Source organism: Capricornis sumatraensis, chromosome 19, assembly GCF_032405125.1.
Source record: "Capricornis sumatraensis isolate serow.1 chromosome 19, serow.2, whole genome shotgun sequence".
NCBI classification, from domain to species: domain Eukaryota; kingdom Metazoa; phylum Chordata; class Mammalia; order Artiodactyla; family Bovidae; genus Capricornis; species Capricornis sumatraensis.
In genome coordinates this window covers 6,732,914-6,738,092 of record NC_091087.1, presented here as the reverse complement: position 1 = coordinate 6,738,092, position 5,179 = coordinate 6,732,914, and the positions used below count along the sequence as shown (strand labels likewise).

Below are 5,179 nucleotides of genomic sequence, written 5' to 3'. Positions count from 1 at the left end.
ACAAAATCTCTCCCCCAGGGAACCAGTACTCAGTTAGCAGAGCTTGTGGCTCTGATCTGAGCTCTAGAGTTAAACAAAAGGGCAGCAGGTAAATATCCACACGGATTCTAAGTATGCTTATTTGACTTTACATGCTCATGCTGCAATATGAAAAAAAAAAAAAAAAGTTTAAAATGGCAACAGGAGAACCCATTAAACATTTTAGAGAGACCGAGAGACTTTTAACTGCTATATATTGTCCTTAAAAAGTAGCTGTTATACATTGCAAAGGGTACAACAAGGATGGGAGTAAAGTAGCCAAAGGTAATCAGCTGGCTGACTGTCAAGCCAAAAATGTGACACTTTAGGAAACCTCTACACTGCAGATGCCTTTGATCTGGACAGGTCCTGTGAAACAGGAAAAACCACAATATACTGGAAAAAAAAATTAGAAAGATATGAAAAATGAGGAACAATGATTACTGATAAAAGATGGCTACAGTCCAACGATAGACAATTAATAATTCCTGAAAATACTCAATGAAAAATTCTTAAAGGTTTACATCAGAGTTTTCATTTGGGTTCAGAGAGTACTTACCAAATGGCTTCTCATTTGTTTAAAGGTAAAAATGTAATGAAAACTTTAAAAAATATTATCAAAAAGTGTGAGATTTGTGAAAAAAAAAAAAAACCCAAAGACTGAAAAACTTACAAAATCTAGATTACAACGGTGTGAAAATTATCCTAAAGAAGACTGAGAAATTCATCTTACTCATATGCCAAGAGCTAATGGATATTCTTGCTTACAAGTTTGGGTAGATACTTTTACTGGATGGATTGAGGTTTTTCCCTGTCATAGCGTACAGGCCGGAGAAGGCAATGGCACCCCACTCCAGTACTCTTGCCTGGAAAATCCCATGGACGAAGGAGCCTGGTGGGCTGAAGTCCATGGGGTCACTAAGAGTTGGACACAACTGAGCGACTTTGCTTTCACTTTTCATTTTCATGCATTCGAGAAGGAAATGGCAACCCACTCCAGTGTTCTTGCCTGGAGAATCCCAGGGACAGGGAAGCCTGGTGGGCTGCCATCAATTGGGTTGCACAGAGTCGGACACGACTGAAGCGACTTAGCAGCAGTAGCAGCAGCAGTGAACAGGCTAAATAAGTCATAATAAAGATTTTAATCCATGAAATTATCCCCAGGTTTGGGCTGTTACTGAACCTTCAAAGTGACAATGGCTCCACCTTTAAAGCTGCTATAATTCAGGGGGTATCTAAAGCTCTAGAAATAAAATATCACTTACATTGTTCCTGGGGACCGCAATCCTCAAAAAAGGTTAAAAAAGCTAATGACATTATCAAAAGACTTCTGCACAAGTTAACTCAAGAGACACAAGATAATTGGATTAAATTCCTACCCATAGCTTTAATGAGGGTGCAAACTGCCCCCAAAAAGGAGGGACTGTCCCCCTTTAAATGTATTTATAAAAGGCCTTTCTTATGCATAGACATTGTTATAGACCCTAAAGCCTTAAAATTGACTAGTTATGTAACTCAGCTCTCAGCTTTTCAACAGACATTATTAAAACTCTGGGAGCTGACTCCTGACCCCACCTCTGAGTCAAGCAAGCCTCTATTTCACCCCAAAACTGAGATCCTCGTAAAAACATTGGGATCTGGGGGCCCATCCCTCAAGCCCCTCTGGAAAGGTCCTTACAAGGTTATTCTTTCTTCTCCTACAGCTGTCAAAGTGCCAAAAATTGATTCATGGGTACATCACACTCGAGTTAAGAGGTGGTACCCTGACCAAAACTAAGTGATATATTTTTATGTCTTTACTTTCTATGCTCTGACTTTGTACTTTTCAGATGGGCCTGATAACCTATGTGAGCTTACTACTGCTGACTCCAAATATCCTGAGTCTGACGTTTGATCCTCAAGACAATGCCTTCCTGTTCTGGGCTCACTCCTGTGCTACATTTCACAATTGGTCTAACTGCTGGGTCTGTGGACCACTCCCATCTTCATCAGTGGAAGGCTTCCAGTGGTGGACATCTCCACTTCAAGGAAAAGACGTTCTCCACGTCTGTAAATACCTTCAATAACAATCACATGTGATGCCTCTTTTCATCTGATGACATCTACCAACCCTAAAATGGACTAGTGCAACACTTTGCACTTTAACTATAGACATAATGTGACTTTTAATTTTGATTATACATTATCTCGGTTCAATGACTATTTTGCTACACATAAGGCAAATAGGTCTAGATCTTATGGTTTTTTAGCCAACAACTTAATTAAAATGATTAAAAACAGTTGAGATTTTTACCTCAGGAAATATACAACATAATCATTTCCATGTTTTCCAACCCCAGTTCAGGTCCTCCCTTTGTCTGGCCAGGCACTAATTGGGACTGGATATCTCAGTCATGCTGGCTTGCTCCAAATGGGACTTATTAGATATGTGGCTCTTACCTATGGACATGGCTTCCCCCTGGTTGGAGAGGGAGATCCCCCCTGGGTCTAGCCTTTACTCACAGCTTTATATTTTCAGAGCTTCCAGAAGAGCCTGCTAATTTACTCCACCTTAAAATTTGGTGGACAAGGTCTGTATTTCACTAGTATGATTATTTGGCTACAGTGTTTGTTCCCTTTTTGGGAACTACAGATGTTATGTTATGAGTGGATGTTTTGACTAATTTTACTCAACAGACATTACAAGATTCTCAAAAGCCTATTTCAGCTCTTAATGATAAACAAACACAAATTAAAAAGGTGGTTTTATGAAACAGATTGGCTTTAGATATTTTGCCAGCTTCACAAGGAAGAACGTGTGCCATTATTCACACCCAAAGCTGTACATATATACCTGATATGAACACAAATGTTACTCATTTTACTAAACACATGAACAAGATGATTGGGGCCATGGATACTCTTGAAGCCTCAATTGCCTCACTTTGAGAGATGTTAACTAGTTCCCCATGGTGGACAACTATCTTAATTACAATAATTCTGATTGTTTTATTTTTGCTGTTTGATCCCTACCTCTGTAACTGTATAACTGGATTTATTTCTAGCTGCATGAAAGCTTTTAAGTTACAAATGCTTGCTCAAACTCCTGCTACTACTGCAGCTGCCTCCAACTACTATTTGGGGCCCCTGGATCAGATATCCTCAATATGAAGATTAGGAAAATATGTTGCCTCACCAACTTAGAGACAGTGCCCCTTCTCAGCTCAAAAACAGTTATGAAACAAAAATGATGCCCCTTTTCCGTAGGCAACATAATTCTCCTAAAAGAAGAGGGGGGAATGAGAGGGTAACAGGCAGGAAGGCCAGGGGTCTCCAAATGCAGGAAATAGCCTGCAAGTGTCAGACATTTTTATCTCTCTTAAGCAGCAGGAGGAAACAAATTAGCAGTATTTTTTCCTTCTCTATACAAATTTTTTTTTCCTTTTTTTCTTTTATTAAATTTTAAAATCTTTAATTCTTACATGTGTTCCCAAACATGAAACCCCCTCCCAGCTCCCTCCCCATAACATCTCTGTGGGTCATCCCCATGCACCAGCCCCAAGCATGCTGTATCCTGCGTCAGACATAGACTGGCGATTCAATTCTTACATGATAGTATACATGATAGAATGCCATTCTCCCAAATCATCCCACCCTTGCCCTCTCTCTCTGAGTCCAAAAGTCCGTTATACACATCTATACAAATTTAAAAGGAGGTTTCTCTTAAAATGCTATGTTGCCATAATGACACCTGGTTTCACCTGAAGTTAACTATTCTCAAACCTAGAGATAACTAATGTATTTTTCTTATGAAAATGTTTGTCTTAAGCTATGCTAATGTACTATACATTTACCCCAAACTCTGTCTTCAAGTTGTTTCCGCCTTTTGGCTCAGAATCTACTTGACAAACTAGTAAGTTATACTCAGATAGTCCCTCTTATCTATGCAAATGAAACTATTTGTATGGTGATCTGCCCTTCTTCAAGATTCTTTTTTATTTTATTTTATCATTATTATTTTTCTTCTTCAAGATTCAAGTTAATCATTTTATGGCCCCAGGATGAACCATTTGGTACCAAGATTATCCCAAAATGCATCTTATGGGTGAGGGGCCTGGTGCCATTCTGAGTTTTAAGACATTCTTTCATTAACAGACTGCTAGTGACTATATAACATCTAGCTGAAGACTAACAGGGGGATACTCTTTCTGCCCCCTTCTAATGCCTATGTCAAAAACTTTCTGTGTCTCCTTTATATTTAATAGTATTTTATTACACAAAAGCTCTGAGTGATCAAGCCTCGTTTCTGGCCCCCGATTAAATTCTTCTCCTCCCAGGACCAAAAATCCTGGCGTCTTTGTGTGATTCAACAACAACCTTTCACAAAGAAAAGAAAAATTAACCAGTGTGCTTCTATCGGTAGTTGCAACTATCGAACTTAAACTGGGAAAAATACTTTTTTTTTTTTTGCCATCAGACCCCAAAAAGCAAGTTCTAAAAAAAAAAAAAAAAAAAAGCTTCACTGCAGTTTCAGTGTTGTGTAAAGACATTCCTAGGATACAGTGTACCATTTCATGAGAAAAGAGGTCAGAGGAGAGTGTTCATTGAATGTTCACTTCCATACCAGTTGTTACTTTAATAAGGTGAAACTACTGTCAGATGGCTTCTCAGTAAGAAGCGGCAAACAGCCTGGTACTTTCAGAAAACACAAATACTTGGTGAAAGCTGTTGCTGTAATGAAGGAAAAAATGAAGCAGTGAGCTTTTCTGGCAGGTGTCATTACAATACCAAGCTTTTACAGTGGGAAAATACTATTTTTACCATCAGGTCCCAATTTCCAGGTACACAAAACAGGTTTCCTTGCATTTTCAGAGCTTTGAGAAAGGACACTTTGGACACACTGTACAATTTTATGGAAAAAAAAAAAAAGAGGTCAGAGGAGAGTGCTCTGTGAGTTTCAACTGTCATACCTCTTGCTACCCTGATTAGGTTAAACTGTACTATCAGCTAACATCCAAGCAAGTGGAGGCAAGAAGCCTGTTTCTGCCACAAAACTCAAAAACTTGGTCAAAGCTGTTATTTTAATGAAGAGAAAAATGAACTAGTGTGTTTTTCTGGCAGGTTTTGAGCTGAAACTGTCTAGCTTTCACAGGTGGAAAAAGCTTTTTTTACTATAAGACCC

At 38.8% G+C, this 5,179-nt stretch overlaps 1 pseudogene; it reads left to right on the top strand.

Moving 5' to 3' along the window:
* The first annotated feature begins 1,847 nt into the window (after positions 1-1,847).
* LOC138094892 (endogenous retrovirus group PABLB member 1 Env polyprotein-like) lies at positions 1,848-3,168 on the top strand (annotated as a pseudogene).
* The last annotated feature ends 2,011 nt before the right edge of the window (positions 3,169-5,179 follow it).